Source organism: Neltuma alba, unplaced genomic scaffold (assembly GCF_004799145.2).
Source record: "Neltuma alba isolate B1F8T4 unplaced genomic scaffold, ASM479914v2 tig00010087_pilon, whole genome shotgun sequence".
In the NCBI taxonomy this organism is placed as follows: domain Eukaryota; kingdom Viridiplantae; phylum Streptophyta; class Magnoliopsida; order Fabales; family Fabaceae; genus Neltuma; species Neltuma alba.
In genome coordinates, this window is record NW_021635044.1 from 552,918 (window position 1) to 570,044 (window position 17,127).

Here is a 17,127-nt window from a genome sequence, read left to right on the forward strand (position 1 = left end):
AAATTCTAAAAACCTCATTTGAAGTTTAAATCTCAAAACCAAACCATCAAAAATTTAATAGTACCTCAAATATTTATAAATAAATAATCTAATCAAAATTTTAGTGGTATAACTATCATATTATTTTTTCCGCAAATAATGAACTTTTTAACTAAAATAATTATTTTAAAACCTCCAACAACCCAATAAATAAAACTAAACTGATTAAAATCTCAATAATATGTCAAACATCCTAAATAAATTATTTAACTTAATTTTAATCAGTAAAAATATGATATATATATATATATATATATCTCATATGTAACAGATTTATTCAACTAAACAAATTGATTTAAATACTAAAAACCAACAAATATACAAATCTAAACTAATAGAAATGATCTACTATAATAGATCTACAATACTATGGTTAACACTCATCAAAACTCAATACTTACTCTATACCTAAATCTCAAAATTTTCTCTAATCACTATAGTAATACTATCATTAGAAAGCTTAAAATATATAGAAAATATTCATGAAGAAATTTTGATGAAAATAAGTAATTTTTAGGTACCTAAATTATCCCAAAAACTTGTCCTCTCCTTCACAATGACCGTCAATCTGCTCCTTGCTCTCTCTCTCTTGCTCTTTTTCTCTCTTTCTGTCTCTCTCTCTTACGCCTGAAGAAGGGAAAATGAAGTGTGGGGGTATGTTTAATACCCCTTACACATTTATTAAGGGAGCTCCCCCTAATAAATTCTTTCCTTACTTTCTACTGAACTCTCGGTGGAAAGTTATTTTTTTTTTTTACAAATAAAATATTATTATTTATAATATTATTATTTTATTTATTTTATTTATTATTATTTATTATTTTTTTGGCATAAATCCTAAAATAAAATTTAAGATATTACAATATACTTGTGCTTTAATGCTTCGAAGATAGGGTTAAACACTTATAATGTTTGTGGTCCATTTTTTACTTAGTTATTTAGGTTAATTTTTTTCTTGCAGACAATTGATTACCATGCTATGTCATAGGTCAGTTGGAGAGAAGGATGTCGGCCTTTTGTTGCTATAAATGGCACATTCTTGAAAGGGAAAGCAAGAGGGATATGCATAATGAAACATCCTTCCTTTAACCCCTCAAAGTATGCATTTGGAAGTATTACGGTTTCAAGCAATTCACAAAACAAGCCCGTAAATTGAAAATTTACAATTGGTTCTCAGGTTACTGTTCACTGGTTAAATTTTTTATTTTTGGTCCAACTTTGAAAAATCATAACTAATTCTGCAAAAATCATATGGAGGTGTTTCAAATTTTTATTTAAATGTTTTTCAGTTTTCTATAGGAGAAAAATATAAAACCAGATTAACCCTCACCAATTTGAAGAGTTGAATCTGTAAAGATTACTGTTCATTTGGTAAATTTTGGAACTTCCAGATTTCTTACCTCAAATTTAGAAATTTGTATATCTTAGTATACACATCCAATTGAGGTGATCTACCTCTCATTTTAAAGCTTGGGATGTGTACTATATGCCTGTCAAATTTCATGGCTTAATCCATTCATGTGATAGGTCAAACTGGAGTTGGAAACTAACTGCTCTAGGACCTACGTTTTGTCCCTTAACCAAATTTTACTTTAATTCTTTTTATTGTTTTAGCATGCATAACCTGGTCTTATTTTTTTTTCTATTCATTCTCATACATTTCTATTCATACCATAAGCATTCTAAAAAAATACATTGCATTACTAGCATTCATATACATAATTTACATAATAGGAGAATTATACATAGATCCTTAACCAATCATTAACATCAATAATTCTTCACTTCCTTCTCCTTCCTTCTCATGCTCTTCTTCATACAATCGTTGTCTATCATTGATTAACCTAAATGGTTGGTTAGGGAGGGATGAGATTTGAGAGAATCTCAGTAGCAAACAATAATCACCCAAATAAGCATGGCAAGCTTGGTATTTATAGCATGCTTACAACTTAACATCTTTATAACATAATGACATGTTTGGAAATCATCATGCATTTCTCATAAAACATATAGGCCTATGATATATTTCAAATATATTCACAATCACAATGTATGAATTTATAAAATCATATAAACATAGAAACATGTCACACATGCAAGCAAATACCAAGCACATAAGAGTAGGGTAAAGTTTTCTACCTTGCACCATAAGTTTTCTCTTATTCTTCAACTTGCTCCCTAAGATTCCCAACCATCTAGCTTTCAGTCAACCACATCCAAATCTTCTCTTGGATGTCTTAAGGTCCTAATCACAGCCACAAGAGTCACATTACTCACTAAGACCAAAAACTATACAACGTGGAAGACTTATGCCCTTAAACTTAATCTCTTTTCCTTAATTTATAGTGTAGTGTTCTCGCTTTGTAAAATTGTTCCCTTAAACCAATCCTACACAATTTTGCACAAAGAATACAAATATGAGCTTAGATTCATCAAAATCCAACTCCTTCTCTTGGTTCTAGGCCAAAACCAAAATCTGCCACTTAAATTCCAGTTTTGATTCCAATTCTTCAAACTTCATTCTTTCATCTTATTCCTACACAATCTTCCATTCTAAATCCATTAGAAGCCTTAGAATCAACAAAACCACATTCTAGGTACAAGAACCAATCAGGTCGTGGCATCCTCTTTGGTTCCAAAGTCATGGAATTCAATAAATATGAAGCTAGAACCACTTGATTCTTGTTCCCTTCAAGCCTTTAAACATTATTCTAACATCAATTTCATCTTCACCTTAACTTAGAAATTCCATGCAGCATACCTTCTAAGGTTTCAAGCTCCCAAAAACCATCAAAATCTATAACCAAGTCAACAATAACAAGGGTAGTGAAAACTACATCAAAAACCATTAACATGTCTTGTTTTAAAGCTTGATCTTACATGGGATCACTTGGCCTTTCTCTCCCCTTCTTTTTTCTCTCTCTAGAATTCATTTTGTAGGATTTTTCCTAAGGTTTCAAGAGCCTTGGATGAAATGAGGGGAGGGAGGGGGTATTTATAGAGTTTAAGAACAAATCCTAGCCATTGATCTTAAAATTGCAAGATTAAATCTTGGCCATCCATTTTTCCCTATTTGTCTTGCAGTGACAAGTGTCCTCGTGACATCATGCTTACCTCATCATGCTTACAGCATGCTCACATCATCAAGCCACATGCCTTTAATTCCATTGTACACGTGTCTTGCATCCGATCGTACACGTGTCTTACATCTGACCGTACACGTATCTCTCCCATCTAACTATACACTTGTCTTTCATCTAATCATATACTTGTCTCTTCCATGTCCCTTCATCAATTTGGCATTAAAATAGGGAGAAAATTAATATAAAATTCATACAAAATACAACCCTTAGGCATTCCTTTACCTATCTTGCCATTTTGTACTGTATAAGGTACTTTTTTGGTGTCCTGACTTTCCCAGGACCACTAGGACATGTTATGGCACCATTTTCTTATCTCAATTAAGTACACATAGGGTGCCATCTTAGAGAAACATAGAAAAAAATAATTAGCTCTACTGACAGGCTACTTAGCCTTGCTAAGTCACGCAGTAGAGATTTCACTAGAATGGGTAGGCAAAGAACTGTCTAAAATGTATCCATACTGCATTCTAATTTTTATACTATCCATAAATATCCCCTGATGACTCAGTATGCTAACCCAAAGGTGTCATAATTGCACTTAGCGACTCAACAAGCTGACTCAATGCCGTCATAATGGCCTTTAGATATTTTCTTTTGTTTTGTCTCTTATTTAGGGGATAAAAATTATTTAATATTCAACTGTAACATTTTATTCAATTCAGAGCTCTAAAAATTCATCCAAAAATACCATAAGATTCCTTAAATTTTGAAAAAAAAAAATCTATGAATTTTCTTAGTCCATAACTCAATCCGTAGGCATTTCTTTTTCAATTTCCCGTAAATTGCTCTTTTTCGACATAACTGGCTTTTAAATATTTTTAAAGCCATTCCGTTAGCCTTCTGGGGATGAGACTAATTTTATAAATTTCTGTAGCCTCCTAACTCATGAATCCCTATTTTTACTTACATTTCTAAGGCCTCTTCATGGCTCAAATAATTAAATCTAGTTTTACACCTCAAAACAAGCTATAATTTTTAAAATTTATTTAAAGTCAATCTATCAATTACTCGTCTATCAAAAAAAGAATTTAGTTTAGCTAATCTTCTTACATTATTAATTAACAATATTCTATAAAAAGCATCTATGTAACCACGATTATATGACCAATCATATATGAGATTTCTTATTTTATTTGCAACAATCTTTTTAGAAACATTTTTTGAAAATAAATTAAGTAAGTTGAAATTTAGTAAAGATGAATAAAAAGGCTTATAGAAAAAAGACGCTATAAATATTCCAAAAAAAGCTATACTAACCGAAAAGGTTGCATTTGTAACAAATTCATACTAATTCTCAGAATTATTTGAATTTGGATGTAAAAGATCTATAGACGGAATTAAAATTTTTGATAATATATCCAAATCTAGTCTTTCTTGGTTGAAAGAAATTCCTATGACCCCGATGAACAAAGTAAATATTATTAATACAAGCATAGAAAATAACATAGTATTTTCCGATTCATGAGGATAGAAAAAAGTAGTGTTGTTAGTTTCAAAATAGGTAATATCAATAAAGGGACATGTTATGTTTTTTAGATTTCTATCAATTCGATGTGAATCAGTCTTCTTCCGAAAAAAGGAAGTCCTTCCATTATTATTGATTGTTAATAAAGATAATAAATGCATTCCTTTTTTTTATATATACTATTATATATAAAAAAAACCTTTTAAACCATGATCGTAAGCAAGTGCATAAATATACTCCCGAAAAATAAGTGGGTATAGGAAGTAATGTTGAGGAGATCTATCTAGTTCTAAATATACTTGAAATTCCTCCATTTTTTAAATTTGATTTGGGCCAAGGATACAGTCAAAACAGGGTATTCTATTCTAATAATACATAGTGCGATACAGTCAAAACAGGGTATTCTATTCTAATAAAAAAGAAATAGATACCTAGAAAACAAGTAAGACTCATCAACGGACTCTCTCTACTCGCTTTTTCCATCTAATTGTTTTATGTTCGTTCTAGGATAACAAGATAGTTAGAAAACCTTTATTTTCTCAACCCAATCGCTCTTTTGATTTTGGAAAAAAAAAAAAAACCTTTATCAATATACTCTTTCTTCTACACATTTATCGCTACTCCATAATATAATGGAGAATAGCTAATAGTTAGGATTCATAACAAAAATCAATAATCCATTCATAGGAAAAGCTTTTCCCACATCAAGTACTAATACTTTGATTTTTAATGTATAATTAGATGGGGTAATCATTCAAATTCAAAACGAAAGCTCGTTCCTTTTTGTTTCCCTATAATTGGAGCCACCAAACTCTATCCATTTATTAATTCAACCCAACTGTGATTTTTTTTTTTTGTTGCGAGCCAAGAATTCAAACACGGATTTTGGCCCGATCCAATAATAATGAAATATTCTTAGAATTCTCCATTGATACGACATGCTGCTTTTTCCATTCATTCCTTTCTGGATCAGTCGTGGTCTTACAAACTCTACCGATGGTATGGACGAATCCATTGCGTCATAGAAATGTGTAAAAATTGGAGTCGCACTTAAAAGCCGAGTACTCTACCATTGAGTTAGCAACCCTAAAAAAATAAACTACAAAAATAAACTAATAAGATGTGTAGATACAACCGCAATCAAAATAAATAAAAAGATTGAATTGGAAAAATATTCCATTAAAATTAAAATAGAAAATCCAGAAAAAGGATTTTAAATATCGAAGTCGAATTGATTCTGAACATAAAAATGTTCAGATCATATTAAAATACAAAAGATTTTCTCAGAAGAAAATAGATAAGGAAAGAAAATAACAATTTATAGACCGCCTCTTTGTCTCCTATGTTATTGTTATACATTTGTTATTGTTATACATTATTTTCATTTTGTTTATTTAATTTATTTTTATTTAAATTTTTTTATCAATTTTGATTTTTATTATTATTATATATATTATTTATATTATTATTATATAGTATATTATTTAGTATATTATTATATTCTAAATTATAAAGTATAGTATAAAGAAATAATTATAAAGATATAAAGAAAAAGATTTCTTTAATTCAAAATTCAAAGTATTTCTTTAATTTTTTTTATTAAAAAAAGAACATCTTTTCTTCTTTCTATCATAGAAAATCCAACAAACCCATCTATTTGATGAAGTAAAAAAAAATCCTATGGAACGGGAATAAATGGATCCATTTATTCACAATCGGATTATATTTGTTTGATACACTGTTGTCAATATTAATGTTGATTGAAAGATTTTCCAATTAACAGTTTTACGTCTTTGAGCGTGTCTAGATCCTTTGATTATGTCTCGCCAAAAATCCGGTTGTTGTGAATAATGTATTAAAGCTAATTCATCTTTTTCATCAGAATTATCAGTATCCTTGGTATCTATATAAGCATTGGCATTCTCTAAGTCATTAGTAAAAATTACGACACGTTTGGCTTTTCTTGAACAAATCTCATAATCCGCTGTTTCACCGGATGTTTCCAGGTGTTCTACCTCATCAATTAATTTGTATGACCATCGAGGAACTTTTTTACTGCTTTCTTTTATTCCAATACATTTTTTTCTATTTATAATTGTTTTATTGTACGCATCAGTTAGAATTGCGTCGAATAAAAACTTCTTCTTTTTTAGCTTCAGAATCCATCTTTTTATGTTCTCGAAATAAACAAAGTCCTTTAAAATTGAAATTGGATACTGATTTTCTAGAAAATTGACTGATCAAGTTAAAAAAAAAAACGAATTTCATTTGATAATGATTTTTTATCAAATCTATCTATTTTCTATTCAAAGCCTGGATAATCAGTATTAATATTAAGAAGGATGGCGTGAATCTTATTTATCTAAATGTAGTTTTTTGGGTAAGTTTTATTCTTGATTGAGAATAAAAAAAAATTTTTGATTCGTCTGCGATAGGGTCCGTTCAAGAAAGGATCATATATTTTAGGTAAGTATTTTTTTTTTAGTCTCATCATTACATAATCTACTCTTTTTTTCGAGTACATCTAAAGCAAAAAATTTCCTTATCTAGAGCTTCGGCCCTATTTAGAAATTGATTCCTTAGGTTGTTCCTTTTTTGTTCATTAATAGAACTCCAACGATTATCCAATTCATCATAGGAGAGTTTTTCTGTTGTGAAGAGAGACGTCTTTCTTTGCATCATTTCAAGAAAAGTTGATAAACTAGATGGATACGTAAAAGATATTTTCTCTTTTGCATCACTTTGACATGTATGAAAAAAGAATTGTGACATCTCATTTCTTACAGTATTTTCAAATTGATCATTTTTGATATATCGCAAAGGACGATAGAATCGTTTATAATCGAAAATAATCCTTAGAAGAGGTTTTTCCAACCGAAAGATATCTTTCTCCTCTCTTTCATCGATTTTGTACGAATTCTCTCTTTCCTTCGAAAAAAGAGAAGTAGAAAGATATTCTGCGTTGGATTTTTTTTGTTCTTGTTTAGTTACTTTCGTTTTGGAAGTTCTTTCTACACCTTTTTTTTTTCTTTTGTTATCAATTTCACCTCTTTCTTGAATTTCTGATATTTTTTTATTTTTAATAAAAATAGGCAGCGGTGTAGGTAAGACCTAAACAAACTTTACTATTTTTTTAATAGGACATTATATCATCTTTTTTTCACCGTACATTATATCAGAATTGAGAAATTTTATGTCTCGAATCTTTATTATTATTTTATTTATTTCCTCAATATACTATTTAGGGAGAACACTGCTGCCTATTTTTATTAAAAATAAAAAAATATCAAAAATTCAAGAAAGAGGTGAAATTGATAACAAAAAAAAAAGGGTGTAGAAAGAACTTCCAAAACGAAAGTAACTAAACAAGAACAAAAAAAATCCAACGCAGAATATCTTTCTACTTCTCTTTTTTCGAAGGAAAGAGAGAATTCGTACAAAATCGATAAAAGAGAGGAGAAAGATATCTTTTGGTTGGAAAAACCTCTTCTAAGGATTATTTTCGATTATAAACGATTCCATCGTCCTTTGCGATATATCAAAAATGATCAATTTGAAAATGCTGTAAGAAATGAGATGTCACAATTCTTTTTTCATACATGTCAAAGTGATGCAAAAGAAAAAATATCTTTTACGTATCCATCTAGTTTATCAACTTTTCTTGAAATGATGCAAAGAAAGACGTCTCTCTTCACAACAGAAAAACTCTCCTATGATGAATTGGATAATCGTTGGAGTTCTATTAATGAACAAAAAAGAAACAACCTAAGGAATCAATTTCTAAATAGGGCCGAAGCTCTAGATAAGGAATTTTTTGCTTTGGATGTACTCGAAAAAAAGAGTAGATTATGTAATAATGAGACTAAAAAAATACTTACCTAAAATATATTATCCTTTCTTGAACGGACCCTATCGCGGGAGTATCCTGAGCAATTTCAATAATCGGGTTCATTGATATTCCTGGTATAGTAGATGCTATCGCACATACAATCATACTCAATTCGATGGAATTGTTTGATCTTAATGGGGACCCTCTATAATTTCGCACGTGAGGAGTTATTTCTTGGTTTCGTCCAGTCATTAATAACTTGATTATTTTTAGATAATAGTAGATGGAAACAACAATCGTAAGGAGTCCTATTGAAGGTATTTTTGTTATCTTTTTTCATATACAGCCTTAACATGCCATTTTCCATTTTCTGAGATTTTTCTAGAATTTTCAAGCATAATTTTTATTTTTGTCCTTACCAGCCCAAACTTTATAAAATTACGATTTCACCCCTAATTCTACTTAATCCCATAATTTATCTCATTGAGGCCTGTAACAAAACCTTTACTCATTTCTATTTCTCATTCTTGGGTCTCGAGACTTCACCAGAGTCTCTAACTTTCTCTTTCCTCAGTCCCAGAAAACTTTCCCTTTGCAATTTAGTCCCTAGGAATCTCTCTGTCCCTCTAGGGAACCTCTGGGACCTCTGTCAAAAAGGGTCTGGTAATCTGCCCATTTTAGGCTAATTTTGATACTTCTAGGGCCAAAATTTGGGATGTGATACAGAAGGTAAGTTTTAATAAGGTTAAGCATTTGATGGTTAGTGATAGAAGTCAAGCTGTGATTTGTAGTTAATGGTTAGTAAAATTTTATACTTTATGCAAAGATTATGTCAAGCAATGTCAGATGTGCTCCCATGAGTTGAACATAGGCTATGTGCAAGGCACATATATATAAATTGGGCATAAGAATTGATGAGAACACAGCAAAACTGTTTACAATGTGAGTATGTCAACTTCAATCCAAAATTTTAATTCAAAACCCTTACTTTTACTTTTTAACTCATCATTTTTCATTTGTGTAGCCTAGCCTGAGTTCTGAAATAGTTCTTGAGGAGGGTACTGCACAAGAATATATGCACTACTATGCAGACCCTACCACCAAATTCCTCTTGCAAAATGAGAGAGAAGTAAAAAAGAAGTCCAAAGATGGAACCCCAAGTGCACGAGAGGGAACAAGGAGGATTCAGCTCAATGTGCCTTGTAATTCCCACTTGCCATTGAAATAACCTGGTCTGTAATGGAGGGGAAACCCTTCTGTTAAACTTCCCAACTATTGGCAAAGAGACAGGCCATGATTTCCCAGACCAGAGACAATGCGAAAAATACCTTAGTCTAATATAGTGACGTGTACAGTTTCATGGACCTGTATTTTGGAATAGCCATTCATTCACTGATCTTATGGAATGTATTTAGGAAACACATTTATGCTAGCATATGTATTTTGGTACCTTATGTATTTTGAGAATCCAACAAAGTGGTATGGTGGAACCGGTCAATGTATTAAGATGTTGACATTTATTTTGGACATTGATCATAGTGGGCTGTCACTGGTATTGGTCAATGTATATAGAATGTTGACTACTATTTGGTAATACTTAATTGATTTCACCTATAGTATTTATCATTTCCTCCTTTTTGTTCGCTTGTTTTGTTATAATTACTCCCTTATTAATTGCATTCCAATCAATTTATTCTAATCATGACATAACAGGGAGCATTTTTGGCAATACTTGCTTTTAGCAATAGCATTTAACATTTCCTCTTTTAATTGCATTCCAATCAGATAAGGGAGCATTAAATAATAGGGAGCATTTTTTATAATGGGACGAGCCAAACTCATCTTATTTAATTGCTTTTCCTTCCCTTGTTTTTTTTATAAATTTCTTCAATTCTCAATAAAACAATGAGCATTGTTCACTCTTGCCATTGTCAATCAACTAAATAGCTCAACAGGCAAGCATTGTTCAATCTTACCATTGGCAATCAACTAAACAACTTAACGAAAACCATAGCCCACTACGTAATAATATAATTTCATCTCTTTCACTTACATATTATCTTCCCATGCTCAGCACAAAAACCCATACCCATGTCTCCCTTAGTTCTTTTTTATTGTCATCATGTCTCCCTTTAACCCTTCTCACCTTACTGTGGATTGTTGCCAACTCTTCATAGAATCTGTCACCATCCTTCCTTCATTGAAGCATAGTGTTCTCATCATAGAGCATATCTATGTCATCAAGAAGCTCTTTAATCACAATATTTTCCCCTCACCAAAGTCGTCATCATGCCGAGCAAAGTATCCATAACCCCTATCCCATAAATAATAGTCTCTAGTGTCACTACTCAATTTCCCCGACAACTTAACAACCATCCAAATATGAAGGTTCGAACGTTACCTGTAGTAGTTTTTGCGTCTGTAAAATCTTTAGCCGAGGTTCCCTTTAGTCCTTGCCGTGGACATTGTGGTAGCAATATCTCTTAGGTCCTTCATAGTCCACCTCGCAACTCTAATGCCTTAATAATGCCATGAGTTTCTTTCAGTCGTCGACATAAAAAAAGATGCCATCTCTCCCCACCTACCTTCTTCCTACTTCTTCACTACAACTCGGCATGAGTTCCGTTAATTCTTCATTGCAAGCTTCAATCTTCGAATTTATGTGAATCACTAAAGATTTATTGAATTGCAGAGGGCAGTTGTCGAGGTTAATGGATATCAACACACACATTAACTCATTCCTGCCGGCCACGTAATAGCCTGGCAGGACAAAACAAAAAGTTAATGGACGTTATCTCCTTGTGGTAGCACTATCATTACTAACCCATTTCTAAACTTTCATTGGTATATTTGAGCCCAGTACAAGTTCATGGTGCTGTGTGAACTTTTGATATAATTTTATGGGTATTTTTGTCCCCTAACCCTAATTTTTTTATTTTAATAGATATATAATTTAAAACAAAAATAATATTATAACTAATATTTCTTTAAAAAAATAAATTTAGCATTGAAAAAAGGGTTAAGGTACAATTTTGCCCCTCATCTTATTTCTTATGTGCAATTTTACCTTAATCTGTTTAGTGATACATTTTTGCCCCTGATTTTACTTTTTAGGTGCAATTTTTCCGTGATGAGTATTGAAGGAAGATCCCTTCATAAAACGTTTTCTCTCTCTAGCTATGTTGGTGAGGTTTTCTTATCAATTGTTTGATGCTTCCCTAAAATAAGATATCTGATTTCTTCCCTTAATACTTCGATTCATTCTTTATTGTCTTGCTTATTACCTTCCGTATTCCATTTGGCCTTAAATATATGAACTAGGTAATTAATTTACATAAACTAAAAATGCTAGTTAAGTTGGTTATTTAAAAAAAAATGTGTTGATTTTCCTCAAGTATCCACTTTAATCATTTGCGTGGAAGTTACTTATTTGATCAAAAACCCCATTAACATATACAATCAATGAGAATTTATAAAAATTATAAAATTGAAAGAGAAAAAAGAGTGAAGTTTTGTTGTAGGTAGGAAAATATTAACGGTTTTGTTCTATTCTTAAGATGTGATTTTTGGACCTATTGAATCTTCTAGGAACGGATTTGTGATTTTGAGCAATTAGATATAGAGGATTTGGTTAGTTGGGTTGGGGCCTATATCAAGATTCAAGCATTCTAGATCATGTTCTTTCGTAAAAAGCGGTGTGGCTGCATCATTTTAGATCATATTCTTTTCTTCTTCTTCTTCTTCTTTTTTTTTTTGATAAAAAGATCAATTATACGCATGTTTTGGGGAAGGCAGTGCGTTCGGCTAGTCTAGTTTTGTCATGAATTTAAGGTTTTGGGCTCTATCCTCGACTCCTTTGAGGCCATATTTGTTGAAATTTTGGTTTGGGGTTACAAATAATTCATGTTATTAACCAAGTGCTGTCGTTCTAAATATGTGAAAAAGCTATATTATTCGCCATGATCCTTGCATTACAATGGATACAAAGAACCCAAGACAGATTGCTAAGTGGCAACCGCCTACTCCTCACCGGATAAAAGTTAATGTAAATAGTTCCGTGTCTATTAATGGGAATCAAGCCGGCTGTGGTGGTGTCTTAAGAAACCATGATGGGCTTTGGATTGCTGGGTTTAAACAAAGTGTAACATCCCAAAATTTGAACACTCAAGGGAGTCAGACTGGTGATACTGGACGCCTAGGGACAAAATTGAAAATTTTACAGAAATTCCTCAAAATTCTCCAAAAATGGAAAAATGTCAAATTAGAGGTTTTTGAGGCACCTATGATATTTTGGGAGTGAAAATAGCCCAAAATAAATTATGGTAAAATTTTGCAAAAATAATTATTTTTGAGGAAATAGTAAAATTGAGGAAATATAATTATTTTAATTACGTAAGGGCCTCAATAATTCAAGAAAAAATATGAATAAATTCCTTGGAAATATATGTGAATTTATAAAATTATTTCCAAGCATTTAAAACAAATGGAATAATTTACGGGGAATTTACTTCCTAAATTCTATCGGTAAGAGCCTAATTTCGGAGAAAAATGTGAAATAAATAGTTAGAAGTTGTGAAAAATTTCCAAACTTTTCAGATCATTCTTTTGGATTAAATGGGGATTTATCATGAAAAGAAATGAATTTTTAAGAGCCTCAGGCTATTTTTCCTAATATAGGGCTAAAAAGGAGTAAATTGGATGGAAGATTGTAATTGGAATTGAACCAAACCAACTCCATTACTTCCCAACCAGATTTGGCCATTTAGTTAGCTCATTTTGGTTAGGAGGGACGTGCTCCCCAAGGCCCAAAGATCACATGTCAATTTGTTGGTACATTTTTTACCATTGGATTAAAGTTACTTGGTGGGCAAATAATGATCTTGTGGCCCATATTTTTTCTGCTTTTCGGATGAAAATTCGAGGGAATTTTGGGCTGAAAAATAGCTGACCAAGGGCAAGGTTTGTGCAGCTTATGAATGTCTATAAATACCGCTCTATTCCTTCACATTTCGGCCAAAATAGGGAGACCTTAGGGGAGTGCTGCCAAGATTTCTACCCACCTCTGATCACCTTCAAACCACTTCAAGCAAAGGCCAACCTATCAAGTTTCCATCAAGAATTAATCAAGGTATTATAAGATTGATTTTTATGCAATTAGAAGGTTAAAATCATATCTAATCCTAAGGAGAAACTATGTTGAAATTTCAGTCAATATAAGAAAATGTTAGGGAAGGATAGAAACTTTGATTATGAGCTTGGATTGGTATGTTTGGATGTTGTTTGGAATTATTTATGGAAGAAAGTCAAGCTAGAGTTCATGATACTCAATTCAGCCAAGTCTTGTTCTTAGGGTTAGGAATTGTTTCAAAGTATTTTGATGAATCTAAGATGTTCAAAAGATGTTTTTGTGTAGGAATATACTAAAGGAAAGTGTTTGAAATCATTGAAATCAAAAATAGAATTTTTGAAAAATATGGACCCTATTTGGCCAAGCTTAAATAAAAGGGAAGGAATCTGATTTTGTAAAATCTAATTGGATATTTAGATTCTACATGAAAAATCATGTAGGAATGACCTAAGAGATTGACTAAAACAAAGGGGAAATGGTTAAGTCAAAAATCCAAGAAAAAGGGATTTAATGTTAAGTATTGTATAATGTGTTAGAATGGTTAGTAAATGATTGGCATTGATGTTGGTTTGCTAGGTATTTTGCCAAATCATCAAGGAGATACCTTAAACTTAAAGGGGACAAGTCACTAAGTACACAAGAGGTAGCATTGAATTATGATTAGAGTGCTTTCTTGCTTACATTTATGTGTATGTGTGTATGTGCTATGAATGTGATGATGTGACTAAGCTATGCTGCTGAATTATGATTACAATGTTTATGTTGAGCAGGCCTTAGCATTATATTACGTGAATATGAATGAACTGGCTTACTTTCCATGGCATTTCACTATGCAAGAATAATAAAGTTATGTGCATAAAAGCATGTCACATTATGTTTGCATGATTGCATGATAATTATGATTCTTTGCTACTGGAATTTATTTGAAAACTCATTCCCCTATGTTTAAACTAACCTTAGGAGGAGCATCAAGCAAAGGCAAGGGCTAGAAAGTGGTGACTAAAGGCATGTAAATGCTTAGTGACATTATTAATGAACATTATGTTATGTTATGTAATGTTTTGGAATGTTTTGTATTTGTTGGATAATAGCTCCCTTATAAAGTTGAATATATATGAACATGTATGGAAATGTCTAAGCATATTAGATTGTATGTGCAAGCATGTTATGGATCCCAAAAGGTTAAGAATGAGAAAAGATAAAAGAAAAGGCAAAGTTGGAACTAATTAAGACATAAAATGTCCCTAAAAATGGCCAAACTTGGGATACATAAAATAATAAGCATTTCTTTGAGTCTAGACTTGAGATTTGGTAGACTTATAGATTATATTTTTAGTTTTAAATCAAGTTGTAGAACTTTGGAACCGGAGTTCTGTCCGAAGAGTTATGGCCTTTCAAAGTTGGGCTAAAATACTGAAAATTCAAAAATTGACCATATGAACAGTGTACTTTTGTCAAATTTTCTGGTACTGTTTCGAATAAAAATGAGTCCAATGAGTATTTTTGCCCTAAAATAATCATGTTAATCTTCGGGTGAAAATTAGAACCACTTAATTTTGATTTTTCTACATTTAGTTATGAATTTTCAAAGTTAGTATAGAAATCTGTAAACAGTATACGGACAGCACATAAATGAAAAATGTTGACCTTGAAATTTATCATTCTTAAGCTATGAGAAATGTATTATAATGGTTCCAAATAATGTATAATATGATTATAAATGAAGGTGTGACACAAAGTCTCAGAATGTGTAGCGCTCTTGAAGCAGAAGAATGGGCAATTTATGTCATTAGTAATGATCATGTAAGATGTTATCTCTATGTTATTGAAGAGAGATGGCTCTGGTGCTTGCAGGACAAGGTGCTACTCTGATTCCTCCATCAAAGTAGGAAGACGATATGTTAATGAGGAGCTCAAAGAAGATACAGAATATGGAAGATGGGGAGAGCTCAAAGGTTGATCAGTAGCCACCTTTGGGAACTAAAGTTCCATATAATCAGAGGAGGACTGGTTTATCTTTTGCTGATACTCTTAAAGGAGTCAACAGTGAGGAGAACTTTGGATGATGAGAGGGGTAATGACAAAGAATTATTAGATGATACAATGTTTGATAATGTGTCGGATGAAATGGAACAAGAGGAAAAGGATCCTATAGTGAGAATCAGAGAAGATCCTAATAGAAACTTTCCCACCTTCCATTTTTCTGGAAGGCTGAGAAAGAAACTATATAGAGCATGGAAGAAAGCTGCTATAATGAAGTTGCTTGATCATCACATTGGTTACAAAGCTCTGGAGGCACATCTACAGGCTCTGTGGGCAAAAAGAGGGTGATCAGTCCTATTAACATAGGATATGTGTACTTTGTGGTGAAACTTTCTAACAGGGAGGATTACTTCAAAGTGCTAACTAGTGGCCCTTAGATGCTGTATGACCATTATTTGACAGTAAGGCCATGGGAACCAATATTCAACCCTACACGAGCCAAGTTAGACAAAGTTGCAGTATGGGTACGCCTCCAAAGAGTATCCTTAGAATACTACGACCGGGAGGCTTTAACTATCATTAGAAACAAGATAGGAGAAACCATCAAGGTCGATGTGAATACTTCTTGTCAACTCAGGAGGCATTATGCGAGAATATGTGTGCTTGTTGATTTAGGGAAACAACTGATGTCAGGTTTCAAGCTGGATGATAAAGAGTACCACCTAGAATATGAGGGTCTGCATGCTCTATGTACTAACTGTGGTATATATGGGCATAATTACTCTGTGTCCAAGAAGGAGAGTGAAACAGGAGATCTGAATAACAACAATGGGGGCTAAAATGACCCAAGTAATAAGTACCAGGGACCAAAGTTTCACACCAGGGGCGCTAGTGGAAATGACCAAGAAGTGTGTAGGGTTGTCCAGAAACCACTGCAATCGGAAGGGGAAGGAGAAACAAGGGGAATCTTTCTGACAACAAAATCAAGGGTCATGATTTGAAGTGCTAGCTGAGGTGGAAGAACAATTAAATTTAACTAAGTATATTAAAGAAAATGCCATACCTGTAAAGCCTCAAGATAGTATAGTACAAGGTAGTGTGTGTTTGCAAATGTTGTACATAGAGTGAAAGGAAGGAATTTAGTGCAGCACAAAAAAAAAATAAAGGAAAGACAGCAGAGCTGGTCCCAAATTCAGAAGCTGTACGAGCAATAAAAGTGGTGGAGAAAGGAAAAAGAGAACAAAGATCGAGGGAAATGTTTAAAAATCATATGCGAAATAACAAGATCCTCATGTTGACACTAGATGAGACAAGAAATGAGTTGCAATCAAAGGAGAAGAATAGCAACAAAATAGAGATTCATCATAAGGATGAGCAAAACAAGAAGCTGACGGCACTAAATTTGGACCACCCCATGTTGCCACACGACCCTAGAGAAGAAAGGGATACAGGGGAAGATTTTGGGGCAAACGATAATGGGCTGTGTTTGAGTAGCCTGGTTTAGGAAAGCCCAATGGCAGAAGACACACAAGAGTTGTTA